Genomic DNA, 16,888 nt, shown 5'->3' with positions numbered 1-16,888 from the left:
TCATCATTATCTGTAATCATAAAACCTGAACATACGGCCACTGACACACTGAGGGAGAGGGGGAGGAAGAGAGGAAGAGGGGGAAACGGCGTGGGGGGGACGGCGGGGGCTGGGGAAGGGGCGGCCCCCCCGAGGAGCTGGCGGGCAGAGGCAGCGGGGTGCAGCTCCGCACAGGACCTGAGCGGCTGCCCCTCTCCCTCCGGCCCGGCTCAGCCGTCTCAGCTCGCCGCGGAGCAAAGCGGCGCTTCCCCTCGCACTGCCGCGCTTTGACCGGCATTCCGGACGCTCTCGCGTCTCTCGCTTTGCCGGATCGGGTTCGTGCGGCGAGTCGCCGTTCCTCCTCGGCTCGCTGCCGTCGCGTTTTCTCTCGCTTCCAACGATCTGCTCGCTCTCTGCCCTTCCCCCTCTCCCGGAGCGCACGCGGCCCGGGGCCGGCCGGCTCGCGGCAAACCGTTGCGAGCCCTGCGGTTGTTTGTCCTTTTCCCGGGGCTGTGCCCCCGTCACGGACACGGAGGAGGAGGGGGCGAGGAAGGGGGGGGGAAGGAAGGGGGGAGAGGGGAGGAAGGAAGGGGGAAGGAAGGGGGAAGGACCGGGGCGGGGGGGAGGGAGAAGAAGGGGGAGGAACGGGGGGGCTGGAAGAAGGGACGAAGGAAGGGGGGCAAAAGAAGGGGGAAGGGGGGGGAAGAAAGGGGAAGGAAGAGGGGGGAAGGAAGGCGGAAGGAAGGAAGGCAGAAGGAAGGGGGGGCAAGGAAGGAACGAAGGGGGAAGGAACGGGGGGGGAGGAAGGGGGGGGAAGGCAAGAGGGGAAAGGAAGGCAGAAGGGGGGGAAGGGAAGGAGAAGGAAGGAAGGTGGAAGGAAGGAAGGCAGAAGGAAGGGGGGAAAAAAGGAAGTGGGGGCATAGAAAGAAGGGGGAAGGATGGGGGCTTAGGAAGGGGGAGAAAGACGGGGGAAGGAAGGGGGAAGGAAGGGAGCGGGGGGGAAGGAAGGGGAAAGGAAGGAAGGGGGAGGAAGGGGGAGGAAGGGGGGGCGGAAGGAGGGAGGGGAAAGAAGGTGGGGAAGGAAGGGGGGGAAGGAAGGAAGGGGAAATAAGGGGGGAAAAAAGGAAGGGAGAAGGAAGAAAGGGGGAAGGAAGGAAGGGGGAGGGAAGGAAGGAAGGGGGGCAAGGAAGGAATGGGGAAGGAAGGAAGGGGGAAATAAGGGGGGGGAGGGAAGGAAGAGGGTAGGAAGGAAGGGGGAAGGAAGGGGGGGGTAGGAGAGCTGGTTTGCTTTCCTGTTGAATCTGTCCACATTTTATAGATGTACAGCATCCTGTGGAAAAGAATTCTGTCCGTACCAATAACCTTCCAAGCACTTGAAGCCAAAGGTGGGTGTCAGAGGAGATGGGAATATCCTGTTCTCTGTGTCCAGAAGAAGTGGTGAGATGACTGAGATGTTAGAAGAACATAAGAGGAAACACTGGGATGGGCGACTGCTGGAGGCCACTCAGGTTTTTGGTGATGGCTGCCTTTGAGAAGCGTGCAGATGAACAAATCTCAGGACAGGGACAGGTGCTGGATTTCTCTGGCGTAGAGGCAACAGAGCAGCTACCATACAGACCTACTTTACTGCCTAGTTATTTACAGTCTGATTTTGGCAGAAGAGAGTGAAGCAGCCTATGAGTGCCGATAGTCATAAGCAGCCTGCCTGCATAATGCTTGCAGATCATAAGCTGGGACCTGTTTGTGAGAACAGTGCTCTGCAGGACTAGTGCTCGTGTTTGCAGGGAGTTCTCGTGGTTCAGAATCCAAAGCCATTTTTTAGAAAAGAAATATATATATTTTTAGAGATGAAAAACCACAAAATACACAAGCCCACCCCCCCACCAAACCCACAAACAAATCTGATAATGATTTTGTAGATGTGAGAGAAATTATTTTGTCAAAGCAGTGGCATTTTCTTGGCTTGAATCGAAATGTCTGTAAATGGGAGCTGTGCTATAAGAACATTGTTAAAGGTGACAACATTTTGTTCGTATAGTAAATATAACTGTTGAAATTTGCACTAGGAATAATGGAATTTCAGTTCTGAGTTTGTTGGGTCTTTTCCTGATGCTTCTGGATGCTACCCTATTATGGTTCATTTAGTTTTGGGATTTTCTTGTTTATTTCACAGAAAAACTGAGTTGGGCATGGTCTTGTTTGATTGCTGGTGGTACTGATTTTCCTGGTCTTGGTCTCAGTCCTGCACAGCCACTGCAGTGAGTTAGCATTGTTTTTGTCCCACAGGAGTCACCACCGCCTTTTGTGGAAAGGATCACAGGTGGCTGGGAGTGGATTTATCAGAGCTGCCAAAGCTGAGCGTAGCTGTAGATGAAGCAGGACTGGACAGTGATGTCCCCACCCTTTCCATAGCAGAGGTGGTGCTCACCTCCATGGCAAACAGCAGGTCAGGTGAGCTGTCCTTGGTTAGCTGGGCTGTGAAATGAAAAGCAGAGGCTTCATTGTAAGTCATGGGAGACTTGTGTCTTAAACCTAAAGCCTTGTGGATTCTGTGCAAGTTCCAAACAGCTCCTTGCATTGTAGGAATGAGGGAGCAGTTGATTCCCACAGCATCATAACAGGAGGCAGTGTGCACAGCTGGAACACAGGAGCTTCTGTCTGAACATCTGCAAACGCTTCTGGACTGTGTGAGTGATGGGCACTGTCACAGCTTGCCTAGACAGGCTGTGGAGTCTCCCTCCTTGCAGATCTTCCAGAGCTGTTTGTGGGGGTGGAGAGTGATAGGGCAAGGGGGAATGGCTTTGCACTGAGACAGGGGGTGTTGAGGTTTAGGTTGGATGTGAGGAGGAAGTTTTTAGCCAGAGGGTGGTGAGGCACTGGAACAGGTTGCCCAAGGAGGCTGTGGATGCCCCATCCCTGCAGGCATGCAAGGCCAGGCTGGATGTGGCTCTGGGCAGCCTGGGCTGCTGGTTGGCGACCTACACACAGCAGGGGTTGGAACCAGATTATCTTTGAGTCCTTTGCAACCCAGGCCGTGCTATGACTCTACTTGGCCATGGTCCTGGGTAGGCAGCTCTGGGTGGTTCTGCTGGTGTAGGAGGTTGGAGCAGATGGCGTCCAGAGGTTTCTCCAATCTCATCTGTACCGTGAACCTAAAAGGGAGGTTAGGAAAATACAAAGAAGAAGAACCTGAAGTACTGTGGGTTTGTTTGTTTGTTTGTTTGTTTTTAAAATTTTGGGGTCTTCTCATCCCAGACTCTCTCTATGAATGGATGAGACTTCCATAGATTCCCAGTACGGGTTTCCTTTTGTATGTTATCTGTCAGGATGCCTTAATAGCATGCTTTAAGTTGCATCTGTCCTATAAGAGGTGTTCCCACGGGTATTTAAGTATCCGTACGTACGTCTCCCGACAGGTCAGGAGCCTTGATTCAGTGGGCAGCAGAGCATTTCTCTCCTGCATGCTTTCTGCTCTATGAGCAGATGCACCCAGAGGACCCCTTTGGACGTGTCATGCAACAGCATTTCAGCCAGCTGGACTCTGCACTTTGTTCTTTGTCTCCAAGCCTGATTGTGAAGCACAGCAGAAGAGTTTTTTGAACAAGTGAGTACCTGCAGCCCTCAGAGCCATGGGAAACTGAAACACCTGCAGAAGGGGTACCTGCAGGTAATTTTAGAAGTGGCCAGCTGGGCCAGCTGGGTTGAAGCAAAAAGGGCCGAGGCAGAGCTGCTGCCTGCTCTGCTGATGTGGCTAGTCATCTGAAGGTCCCTCGCCAAGAAGCAGCCTGTTTGCTGGTGTGGGATAAGGCAACGTATGGGTTCCTCTGAGGCTTTTCATCTTAGGTATTCTGTAGAAATGTTTAGGCAAGACATCTCATCAGACTTTGAGCTGCTGCTTCTTTCCAGCTAGGCAGTTTTAAAGACCCCCCATGCAGATGCTTCATGGAGGGTCTTTGTTGTGTTGTGGGAAGTGAGTCTTTTCTTCCAGAAGGAATCATCTTGAGGGATTTCTGTTTTAGATGTGAGCGAGTGTTTCACCTGTTGTATTGCAGAAGATGAGCAACACAGAGTGCAGGCTCTGGAGCCTTCTGATGAACATGAGGTAATCCTTGTCAGCACTGAAAGAAGACTCTTCTGTGTAAGAGAAGATTGGTGTTCCTTGCTCAGTGAGAGATATGTTAGGGAGGCAATCTCAGCACTGCAAAGTAGCTGCTGTTGTGAAGGCTATTGCTGACCCTGAAAATTTGCAAGTGCTCCAGTTGCAATTCTTTCAGTGCAGAAATGCATTGAGGATTCCTTGAATACTTGGAAAGTATGCCTGGTGTGAGGTTCCTGACCTGCAGATGTGTGGGAGCATTTCTGGAGGGAGTGTATGCTGCTCTTGCATTTCCTTGGGCTGTTAGTGTTTTGTAGCCATTCCTGTAATAATGACTGAGTTTTAGCTGTGACTGTATTCTGTGCCATTTTTCATGTTAACTGCTGGCAATTTTGCAAGTGTCAGAAATGTAGGATTGAAGATAAAGCAGGGACAATGAGTAACTTTGAGGTAAGTGTTGTGTAAGATAATCACTGGATGTTTCTCGTTCTGCCTTGTGGTTCTCTGTTTCTAATTCTAGAAGTGTAACAGCCTGCAGTATGAGAACAGTTGAATGTGGTTGTGTTTGCTTTGCCACCAGGCATCGTGAACAAAATCGTTAGCTGAAATTCTGGAGATGAGCACAGTGGTGTAGCAGTGTTCGCAGCAAGTATTGTAGAGGAAGGAAATGTCTCTTATAGTGAGAAAGCAAACTCTTAAATTTCCAGTATTTACATTTAATGCCATTTTGCAAAAGATTCATCTTCACCTAAGATGAAATTTGGGCTTGTGATGTTGATGCTGTTATTCCTTTGCACTTTAAATTTCTTGTTCATGCCTCCTTGTCACACAGCGGGGTGAATCTATTCAGTCCCCTGGTGGTGAACACACTCAGTTCCTCAACGTCCACCAAAGCCAGGTGACCTCTAGTATTGCTACTGGCGCCCTGTGCAGGGCTCTGCTTGTGCTGTTTGCCTCTGAGAGATTGCACAGTGAGACTGGAAATCATGGTTAGGTATGGTCAGACAGCAGAGGCCGGGCTGTATCTTTGAACACTTCTGATTTCTGTAGGGTCAGTCATCTTTCGTGACCTCTGGGGAATCTTCATCCCTCTGGTATACAGCCTTCAGCCCTTTGTATGATCACAGCTGGCAGCAAAAAGGGAGGCTGCTTCCGAAGAAGAGCATTCATCATGCAGCTTACAGTACAGCTGTGGAACTCGTTGCTGTAGAATGTGTGTGTGAGTTTAAAGAGCAGCTGGATGGCTCATGAATGAGAAAACCACCCAGAGCTATTTGATGGAGCAGGGAATCCCTGGGCTGTGTATTTTTGAGAGTTAGGAGAGATTGTACAGACTTGTTCTTTCTCAGATGCAGTTTTAGGCTTCTGATTTTGGCCATTGCTGGAAATACTGTGGAGCCAGTTTCATTTGTGCCTTGTTTGCTCTGGCCATTTGTTAGTAGCTTTTGGTCTGAGATTTTGAGAGCTCGTGCTTGTTTTTGTTTCTTCTTTTTGTCTTGATACAGGAATGGCACCTGAGGTGTTCTCCTGACTTTGCCTTGACTGCATCAGAGGGCATGGAGCCCTCCTGGACTCCATTCTTATCCACTGTGACAGGTACATGCTGACTGGTTTTTGTAGTATTCTTTTATCTCACACAGGCTCCTCTGATAGATTTGAGGAGACAGTAAAACCCTAGAGGGAACAGGTGAGTTGGTAATATCCAGTTGGCTTTTTCCATTCTCATTCACTAAGGACTGCTCATTGCCAGGTGAAGCCAGCCCGACAAATTCCTGCTTTTGGCTGCTTGCTTCCTTTAGGGAGCGGCAAGCAGAAGCTGGAAGTTGGTGTAGGGCAGTTGAAAGTGCTGCAGACTGATTTCCAGGGCATGTCAGATTGTCAGATGGCTGCATCAGGTTCCTTTGTAATTGTTGGTTTCGTTTTTGGAGCTAAGAAGTGTAAGTGTTGGTTCTTGTTTGCTTGAAATTCAGGTTGTTGTGGTCCTGGTTGGCTTGCAGTTCCTCCTCCTCGTGGCCCCATCAGGTTGGCTGGCAGTGTCAGTGCGTTGGCACTGCAGCTCAGTCTGAAGCTCTTGGCTTGAGACGTGACGGTCAGCACTCCGCTCTTACAACACCCAGTGTGATGCTGAGCACTGGAGGCTCTGGGGCGGAGAACGGAATCACTGTCGTCTGCGGAGTTCTCCTGTTCTTGTGGAGTCTGCAGGTCCTGGCACAGCAGCTGTGTGAAAGAGGAGAATGCTGATACAGGTGGGGAAGTGTTTCAAGTGGGATGCTGATGGCAGGGGTAAGGGAGATGTGTTTGTGCTGGCAGTGAAATGTCTGTCAGTGAGTGATGTCACAGCGCAATTGCACTGGCAGGCAGAGAGATGTGAAGGTTGGAAGGTCTCAGGAGAAAGAACAGTGTGACCTGTGGTATCTTCTGTCTCTGGAGATGAGCGACTGCAGCATACTGTGCTGTGTCTCTCAGACAGCCCAGCCCTGGTGGTAGGAGGACGAAGATCCCCATGAAATGCAGCTTTGGCAGTGTTGTGGCTGAGGTTCCCGGACAAACGGCTGTTGGGTAGAGAGACTCCAGCACAAGAAGCGATGCAGCCAGATGTGGATGTTCCTGCTCCTGCAGGGGGATTCTGTGATTTATGGCACTCTGGGAAGTGCCTAGGGTGCCCTCCATCAACGAGGGGGACTTGGAGAGTAATCCAGGGTGCCTGAGGAATTGAGTGTCCCCGGGAAGCCTGCAGATTTCACAAGTAGGCTGCTAGGAGCTGGGAGTGCTTCAGAGTGTGCTCAGGTCCAGTGTAATGTCCCTGGAAGCTTCAAGGGCACGCTGTGCCAGCTGAAGAGCAGCCAAGTAACCACTGAGGAGCTCTGGGAGCGCTCTTAATGTTCCCTGGAATGCAGTGAGAGCATTTTGCAAGCATGTTAGGGCACCCAGGGACTCCAGGGTGCCCTACAAAACAGCAGGTAGCACTGGGAAGCCTCCAGTGTGTACTGGGAGGACACTGGAGCACCCTAGCAGACAATAAGAGGCTTTGGGAGAGCTCTAGTGTGGCCTAGAGTACAGCAGGGTATCTTGGGAGTCCTGTAGGGCACAAGGGGAGGCCTTTGGGGCATCCCAGAGCACTGAGATGCTCCAGGTTGGTAGTTTCAGGGTGATCTACTGGACAGGGCCCCACACTGACTTAGATAACAGTGACACACTGGGCTTCTTGAGTAGCTGAAGGATGTTTTGCTTATCAGCAGAGCCAGGGTGTGTTTTGCTTAGCATTAGCTGGTTTTGTGAAAGCAAGTGTTGTTCAGACAAGCATGCTAAATATCAGACCAAGTCTGTTTTGCTGAGCGCTGCTGGAAATATCCAGGTGATGTATCAGGATGGTATCTCTGATAAAAGCAGATTTATTTGCAGTTGCAGTGCTGGGCATCCTGCAAGCAGAAGGGCACCTGCAGTAACAGCGTCACATCTTTTATGCCCTGTTACCCGATGCTTCTCTTTCCCTCCCCAGTTCCTCGTTGGCTGAGCACTTCGGGTTCACAGTTTTCCCTCTGCTCAACTCAACACACGGATGCTATGAAGTGTAACTGAGGATGTCGTCTTTCCGCTCCTGGGTGCTTACAGGCATCAGCATTATCACATGATCTCATGGCTTCTAGAAGGAATTTACCACCTCTCTGAGACACAGCAGGCAGACAAAACTCCTTTTCCAGCTCTGTATTTATATCACTTGAAGTCAGAAGAAAGGCAGAGCTTCACCTAAGAGATTTAATTTGGGCTGGGAAAAAATCCTTCCTCTTCTGCGCTGCTGTGTGCATAAAATTGAGCAGCAGCATAACTTACAGTTCCCTTCTGCCCTGACTTTTGTAAATTTTTGTTCTGCTTGCTCTAGAGCCTTAGGATTGTAATGAGTGCTGCCCTGCTAAACCTCTGCCATGTTTTTTGGGTGCTCTTCACAGTGATGGTTTTCTTGTGGAGAAAATCATTGGTGGCAATTCAACAGCTTACCTTTGTTTCTTCAAGGTTGAAAAAGTTGTCAGAGCATTTCTCGCCGTATTGTAAGGATTTAAAGCGGGTCAGCTTTTGGCCTAGCAGTGATGGAGCCCTTTAAATATGCTCTAGCTGTAGCGTGTTATCAATCCCTGTGGCAGCGTAAAGTACATTGTTTGGTTGCTGAGAACAGCATGTTTTCCTTTGCTTGTGAATTGGTCCCTGAAAAGTTCCTCCTGAGAACATGTTTGTTCCTTCCATCTTTTGTTCATTCTTTCTTTCTTTCTTTCCTTCTAAGGAAACTCAGAACTTGTAACTACAGATGTGCTGCTCTGCAGAAGACTCCAGAAAACACTGATCTGTGGTCAGCGTAGGTGTTAATCTACCTGGGTTTGGAGATTAAAACAAGGAACGATTAATTACATAGCCTTGAGGTTATTTTTGAGAAACAGCAATGGAAGCAGTGATGGGCAAGTCTCAAAAGGTTTACGTAAAGGTTCAGATCGGATCAAATCCCTAAATGTCATAGACTGAGAAGCTGGCTGGAAACATCCATGAGAGGAAAAGTGCTCTGAGGATGTATTTTAAGTTAGAGCAATGGGCCCAGTGGGAAAAATAAGGAAATGTTTACAAAACACCTCTTCATCTTGGGGCTGAGAGTCAGTGCACATCCTTAATTACTCTACCAAGGAAAGCATGAGCATCAATATGACTTTCAAGGTCTGAATGCAGGGACAAATGTAGAATTTCTTGTCACATTTTATTCTTTTCATAATGACTCAGTGTTTGGTCAAACTGGGAACAAGGATTCCAGCACAGTAGAGATGCTATTCTTCTCATAGCTTTTCTTTCTCTTTGCTCCCACAGAATGAAAAGACCTTCCTACACTGACATGGAAGATCATACGTTGTTATGCCAAATCCCTCGGGAGCATTTCTTCTGTGGCACCAATGGAACAGGAATGTGGAGAGATGTCCAAACACAGATTTTGTGCATCGGCCCTCATGATACCGCATAAATTGACCCATAAACCACATTCATTCTTATGTCTTCCCCTTCTTCTTTTTTCTTTTTTTATTTTTCTTTTTTCTTTTTCTTTTTCCTATCAAATATTCTGTCAATGCAGTGTACTTCTGGATGGCTACCAGGCTTTAAACTGAGAGGGAGCAATACAGTCATACTGCAGGGCAGAAACCCCTTTATATTACCTTGCCTTTAACCCCGCCTTAACTCTGTGCTAACTGAGGCTCTGTCTTTCCCACTGCTTTTGAAAAGGAAGGACCAAGAGGGTCTTTTTTGCAGTATGCTATGGAGATAGAACCTTAGTTCGTAAGCTGTGTCTAACAGTATAGTTGAGCAATGGACCTTCTTCCTCAGCAGTGCTTCTGGCTGTGGTGGCATCACAACTACTGTGACATTACTTGAGCAAATGGAAGAGAAAACAACTGCAGTGATTTCTATCAGGGCCATGAAAAAGGTCCCATAGGCACTTGTGCCATGCAGCTTTTGTTGCAGCTTGGCAATGTTCTAGCTCTGACATTAACAGTTCCCTCGTAGATCTAACAGCCAGATGGGTGTGAAGTTGTGAACTACTGACTGAGCTGCTCTTGAAGTCATGCCAAGAGAGATCTCTGTAGGCACACATTCATTCTGCAGGGCAGTGCTGTAAGGTCACAGGAAGAACGAGGTCAGAAGTGCCTTGTCTGATGTTTCTGGGGTGTGCATTGGCTTGACTGGCTGCCCACAGTCACTGAGCTGGAAACAGAAGAGGTGGGGATAATCATTCATAACAGGTCAGTTATCCACTGGGTTTTTGCATTTCTTTATGTTTGCAAATGGTCCATGAACAGACCCTGATTTTCCTGAATGCATTAGTTACTCAGAGTTATTGCTGACACAGGACACAAAGCACAGAAATGCTGGCTGGGGTCACCTTTCTCTGAGGCTGAGCAGGGCTGCCATCAGCTAGGCACTTCACATGAGGGCTGGTGAAAGAAAGGGAGCATAAAAATAAAATCTGACACACAGCTCCTTCTCAGACATTGTATGGGTAATGTGAAGGTGAAAATACGTTCATAATTTGAGCTGTTAAGCCATTCTGATTCACCCTTTGCATCCACAGCATACAGTTTTTTTCCCACACTGCTGTTTCTATCCAGCAATGTGCATATGTGCAGTGGTACAGAGGTTGGTGGCCCTGCCTGTGGCAGGGGGTTGGAGATTCCTGATCCTTGAGGTCCCTTCCAACCCGGGCCATTCTGTGTGTGTGTGTGTGACTGGCTAAACAACAATTGTTGCTAGCTCAGCAGGTATACTGCTAATTATTGAACGTCTGACAGCTGCTTATCAACACTTGGCCACTATTTCTGGACAGCTGCTCATCCCTGAATAGAGAGAAGTTTGGAAGGAGGACAGAGGGGAGTCTCTTGATGCCTGCCTGTTGCATCCCAACCTGCCCGCAGAGTGAGTCAGTTCGGCCTTGTGTGGAGGCCCTGGCTTCTTTGGAGTCTGTTTTTCTTTTGCTGAGGTTCTCCTATCCAAACAGCATGGCCTTACAACATGCTTTCTGGTCCTTAATGCCATACCCATACTATTTGTAACTATTACAGTTCTGTAAGTGAGAATTGATCACATGATGGAACAACAGTATTTTTAAAATATGTTATGAAATAACTTCTTTTTACTAATACTAATAAAGTCTTTCTACTTTTTCCAACTGTTTCTAAGGGCAAATTACAAAACTCATTGTGCTGTACTACTTCAGAGCAATCCCACACTTGATAGCCAGTGCAGAAACAACATTCCATCCTACAGCATTAGCTAGTTCAGAGGTACCAGACGTGTATCTGGATATGTCTGTTGTGCATAACTTCCTGGACACCCAGCAGCAGCCAGGTGAAAGGAAAGTTGGGTTCCAGAGCACTGCAGGAAACGTGGTGCTCTACTGCAGCACACATGCAGAAAAGGACAAACACACGACAAAGCACTGTTCCTTCCCCCATGGCACGGTGAGGAGTGCCTTCTCATGCCCTTTTCCTGCTACTTCCATGGCACGGTGCACATCTGTGGCATTTGTTCCTCCAGGGAGGAGCAGGCAAGCAGGACACTGCAGAAAGAGCATCTCTTTGCTCTAAGCTGTCAGTGCCATTCCAGTGTTAACAGGAATAGGGTATGTCAATGCCCCACTCATAGTGGAGAGGGGAGAGATTTTAAAAGGGAAATGAAATCTTCCATGGAAGATCCTACTGGATTCGCAGAGCAGTGTGATCAATTCTTGGGGCCAGATTTTTACCCATGGGACGAGATGATGTCCATCCTGAGTATGTTGTTTAACATGGAGGAAAGAGGAATGATTCAACAAGCTGCCATGCAGGAATGGCAGAAAATGCATCCTCTGGGTCCCAAGGCTGTCCCTGCTGTAGTGTTACAGCCATGAGCAGGCTTGGGAGGGGGGCTGAGGGATTAGAAATGACAGCTCCACTCTTGGAGACCACAGAACTAAAATGGAAAGATAAAATAGTTGCAGGGCAATTGTTCTCTGTGCCTGAAGCAGGGACCAATTTATCGGGGAGAGATTTAACAGTTAAATGAGGATTACAGCTGCAAGTCTGTGAAACAGATATCAGGTGTCAATGAATGTGTTAACAGCTGGTGATGAGAAGAAATGAATCCAAAGGTGTGGGCAGGGGAAGGAAATCGGGGTGGACTCACAATTTTCCCTTACAAAGAACTGCCCAAGGAGGGAGTGGAGCTGTGAAACAGCAACAATATCCCATAGCCTTAGAAGGGAGAGTGGGTCTAAAAGCTGTAATACAGACAGTGGTTAAGGATGGTCTTCTGGAACCTTGTCTGTGGCCTTATAACACCCCAATCCTGTCGGCACGGAAGGCAGACAGCACGTATCGGCTGGTGCAAGATGTAAGGAAATGACTGAACCCATTCTCAAAAGACAGCCTGTGGTTCCTAACCCCTGTACCCTAATGAGTCAGATCCCACACGGACATCAGTGGTTTGGTGTGAGAGACCTCAAAGATGCTTTCCGGACAGCCTTTGGACTCAGAGAGAAATAGCTGCGTTTGTATGAGGACACATTGTAATCCTATCGTGATTCGTGACGATACTGTAGATACTGGAACTTCTGCTAATCCTTGTCTTTGCAGCATTTGAGTCGAGTAACTGGTGCTGCTGTCATGCAGAAAGCTCCCTTCCAACCACTCAGCAAGCATTTGGATGAGACAGCTTCCTGCTGGGGAGCCCTCCGACATCTCTGCTGCCTCCTCCAGAACCATACCTGCAGATGCTTCAGAGCTCTTCAGCATGGACTTCCTTCCTCCCATCAGCAGCTGCTCCTGCACTGACCTTCATTCACACTGGGATACCATCTGCTTCCAGCAAGAGCTGACCTGCGAGACAGAGAAAGGAAACATGGGATGAGCACAAATGCAGAAGCACAAGGCTGTGTCACCACCACGTCTTGCAGCCTTGGGAAGTCAGCTGCAACTGCAGCCTTGGTCAGAATTACAACGGGCACCGTAAATTAAGTGTGACCTCTGAAGTTGTTGCCATGATCAGAAATAGACGCTGAAATCCCTCACATAACTGTCGGTGGTTACCTCCAAATTCTTTTGCTTTGGGGAAAAGATGGACTCGGAATGGAAGAACACAAGAAAAATGACATCTGTTTGAGCTCAGCAGACTTGAGAGGTGGGCCTGGGTGAACCTAATGAGGTTCAGCACAGCAGAGTGCAAGGTTTTGCATTTGGGCCGGAGGAATCCCAGGCATTCTTTTGTCATCGTGGTGGTTTTCAGTAGACCCAAACAATGAGACATCAGGTCACCATGTGGGCTCCTGGGTGACACTGCCATTTCCCAGCCATTGCAGCCTAGGGGCAAATAAAGTAAAATACTTCAAAAAGATCTCACACTGATTGCAAATTTTACTGTTCTTTTACACAAAACAGAAGGGGAGGACAGCACATGCATGCAGCTGCATCAACACCCAGGCTGCTAAAGGAATGGAAAGACAGAAACATCAAATATCAATGTGTTATTCTAATGCAAGGAGGGAAGCTTTTTTCAATGTTACTTTTTATCATTTAAAATAAGCAGTTGGCACTCTTAAAGGAAAATCCTAGGCCTCAAGTTCTGACAGTGTGGCAATCTGGCACGGACTCAGATGTGAATGATCCAAACAGTCTGTTCCAAATTTTAACATCCCGTATATGCATTCACAAATTTTCTCTCTTGACTTCCCCTTACAGCCGTTAGATGCCAGCAAAACATCCCACAAACACTCCTTAACTCTGTGCACACAGGCACCCATCCAACCAGAGCCATCAGTCATTCCCAGCCATGCACTCTTCCTCCAATCATGGTCAGCATCACACGGCCGTCACGCAGCTCACTTGACTCAGTTTTTCTCTTCTTTCTGGAGGTGTCCTTGCTTCTCAGCCTTACCTTCTCGTGATGTTTATCTCGCTCTGCAGCTCCTGCTCTGAATAGGCTTTCTTGTATTCCCGCATGACAGGCACAAAATGCAGCCACAGCCCCTGCCACCAAGGTCAGCTCTTCAGCACACATTACCTGAGGAGCACTTGGCAACTCCTGCAACCTGAGCAGTGCCAGGAAGACTGTTTCACTTCTGCTTCTCCTGGCTCAGAAATTAATTTTCCTACCTAGAAAATGGAAAAAGAAAAGAAAAAAAAAAAAATCTTTACATAAAGCAGACACAATTGATACTATGGAATTCTGGAAGGCAAGGGATTTGCCCCCTATGATGAGAAGTTGAGTGCAAAGAACTAAGAAGAGCCATGACCAGGTTGTGAACTTGTGGGTAAAATTAGGAACTGCAGCAGTGCAGGGCTTCTGGAGGTGAGGGTCTGCTACAGCCGCCTGGAAAGAGAGCCTGTTGGTGGGAGCTGCTTACTGCAGCCAGCAGAAGCATCGCACTCACTGACTCTCATCCTGATGGGGGATTCCAGTCAGTCTGGGAAATCAGCATGGCTGGTTGCAAGCCATCTGACAGACTCCTGGAGTGCAGTGCAGTGAGAATCACTCTGTGGTGCAGGCATTGGGCACAGCAAGCAGAAGGGAAGCATTGCTGGACATGGTGCACACCAGGTGTTACGACAGGAGGCGGTCAGGGCTGCAGTGACCATGCCCTCCTTGAGTTTGTGATCTCAAGGAATGCGGGCCTGGCAGGAAGCAAAGGCAGGAGCCTGAACTTCAGGAGAGCCAGCTGCAGGCTGTTCCAGGAATTCTTGGATGAGATCTTCTGGACAACTGTTTGTAGGGGCAAAGGGATGGAAAAGAGCTGGTCACTTTCTCAGAAAAAAACTTGCTCAGGTTGCACGCTGAGCTGCAGGAGAGGAAGGGGAGGATGTGGCAGCACGGCTCTTCATGATGCTCTGCCACACTGGGCAGCTTGATCATGGCTCAGCAGTGGGATCAGACGTGGAGAAGGGGAGAAGGAAATCAAGGATGGGAGGGAACCATCAGACACAGTCAGTGAGTGTCTGTGATGTCTTGCAGACCCAGAGATTCCCAGGTTGTTTCTGCTTTTGTATCACTTGTGTGCTGCAGGGTGAGCATATTCTTCTGCTGCTTGATTCTTCTGCAGGAGCCGCCTAAAAGGAAAATGGCCACTGAGCTGCAGACCAAGCAGTACTGCCTGACATTGGCGAGGGGGAGCTTCTCCTGCCGCAGTGTGATGATGACAGGTCTGGAGATGATCTGCACGGCCAGCTCGTAGGTGGGAGCCAGGAAAGGACATGAGAGAGGTGTTAAGCAACAGCCAAGGCATGGAAATGCATCAAAAAGCCCTGAAAAGCATCATGAAAGCCACAGCCAGGAAGCTTGGGAGTATCATGAGCAGCATCCAGGATGCTAGAGAGTATTTGCTACCATGCCAAATGGTAGCAGAGCTCTCCCTGCAGACATCCCAAAGCCAGACAAAACAGGAACAAACACGGAGCTCTGCGGCACGCAACCCACAGCCACAGCATTGCAAGCTGAGGTGCCTTGCTGTGTGCTGCATTCATCCCAGTCCGTGTGAATGAAGACTCTGGAAGCAGTCAAGGCGTTGGTTGAGCACGCGTGTGCTTTTATTATTGTATAAAGACAGGAGGGTGTGAGAGGTCCATGGTGACGATGGGACTCATCCTGTCTTGTCATGGAGAGAGTGGCTCAGAGCTCTCAGTGCTGCTGTCCGTTGCCTGGGACTGGAGGCCTGATTGAAAGTCCCCCTGCAAGAGGCTCTGCTCCTCCTCACTGACGCTGACCTGCTCCTGCACGGAGGTGCTGCTGTCGGGGCACTCACACTGTGCTTGGGCTGGGCTGCACAGCAAAGGCACTGGATTACAATCCAGGTTGGTCACCTTGCAGGCTCAGGTAAGCATTTTCAGCAGAGCCAGTAATGAGAGCATGAACTTCAATGAGCTCCTTCTCTCCATCACTGTTGTTACTGTTGTCACATGGAAGGCTGATGTTGGAGTTGCAGCAATTTGTGCTCCCTATGAGTTCTCCACTGATGGAAGCACAGAGAGCATCCTCGCTACTTGCCCTGGATCTTCTGGATTGGCAAGGGCTCGATTCACCTAGAAAGGATACACAGGGGTTAGTGTCAAACTTTCACAAGCTGAATTATGACAGTGGTTCTTGATCAGGGGTGAACTGAAGATGTTAGGCAGGGGCTGGAATGCCAGAAGGAGATAGAAGTGCAGAGCAAGCTTGAATTCTATGTTCCTGAAAAGCAGGGATTTGGAAGCTGCATTTGCACCCTTTCCTGCCAGGACTACCACTGCTGTTTCTGAGGGCTGCCTGGCATTGCGCTGCAGTTGGCGTTTGCTGCCAGAGGATGGCTTTCTGAGGCTGAAGCAGCAACACCAACTGCTAGCTGGTGATTCCTCATTCTTGCTGGGTGGATTTTGCCTGGAGAGAGAAAACAGCCAATGCTGTGAGTCATGCGTGGTGCAGGGTGAGGGAAGAGCAGCACTGAGCTCTTGGCAGCAGTTGCTTGTTCCTAGCACTGCCTGGTTTCTGCAGAAACACAACTTAGAAACTTGTTCTGTTTCCAACAGTTGAGGATGGCTCAAGACCGACCACGTTGCCCCGCCCATCAGCCCTGGACAAACATTCCTCCTTTTTGACAATTTCCCCCCTTTTCTTTTATCATTGAATGTTTGTCCTTTAGCCCTCTCTATTTACAATTTCTGTATTTCCCCCCCGCGGAGTCATTTGCGTTAAGATTAACAATTTTGTGGTGTCAAACCGCTTTTTTATCAGTTGTAATAAATATTTAATTTTACATGGTCCAAATATTAGCCCCAGAACAATTGTAATCAAAGGTCCAGCCAGAGCAGACAGCAAAGTAGTGAGCCATGGTGATACATTAAACCAACCCTCATACCAGGATCCTCCTATTTCCCTATCCCTTTTTCGTTGTTCCAATCTTTTACGAAGTTCGGCCATGGAATCTTTAACTACCCCGGTATGATCAACAAATGAACAACATTCTTCTTGGAGTGCTACGCATAGTCCTCCTTCTTTTAGGAATAGGAGGTCTAATCCTCTTTGATTTTGTAATACCACTTCTGACAATGATTTAACCGAAGTTGCCAATTTATCAATTGATTGTTCTATTCTGTCTAGATCTTCATCTACAGCTTGTTGTAAAGCTTGTATCTCAGTATTTTTGACGAGTGAGGCTATGCCGGTCCCAGCACCTACACCTCCGGCAATCAAGAGGGCTGCTAAAGTAATTGTTGTTATAGGCTCTCTTTTCTGTCTGATGAGGCTCCCTTCCAATTGATACATAACATCTTCATTAGAATGATA

General features: G+C 48.6%; 1 long non-coding RNA gene across 4 annotated transcripts; it reads left to right on the top strand.

Moving 5' to 3' along the window:
• The first annotated feature begins 671 nt into the window (after positions 1–671).
• LOC149912152 (uncharacterized) lies at positions 672–11,150 on the top strand. 4 transcript variants are annotated; one of them, XR_016461970.1, is made up of 7 exons: positions 672–1,364; positions 2,266–2,430; positions 2,563–2,666; positions 3,396–3,583; positions 5,581–5,671; positions 6,046–6,321; positions 8,921–11,150. It is a non-coding gene; the product is annotated as an uncharacterized LOC149912152 (long non-coding RNA). The 4 variants fall into 4 exon arrangements; XR_016461971.1 differs by lacking the exon at positions 6,046–6,321 and adding an exon at positions 8,352–8,423 and having other exon boundaries at positions 673–1,364; XR_016461969.1 differs by lacking the exon at positions 6,046–6,321 and having other exon boundaries at positions 676–1,364.
• Positions 11,151–16,888: the final 5,738 nt, after the last annotated feature.

The sequence above is a fragment of the Phasianus colchicus genome, chromosome Z, assembly GCF_987193195.1.
Source record: "Phasianus colchicus chromosome Z, bPhaCol1.hap1.1, whole genome shotgun sequence".
Lineage (NCBI taxonomy): Eukaryota > Metazoa > Chordata > Aves > Galliformes > Phasianidae > Phasianus > Phasianus colchicus.
This window is presented reverse-complemented; position numbering and strand designations above follow the sequence as displayed.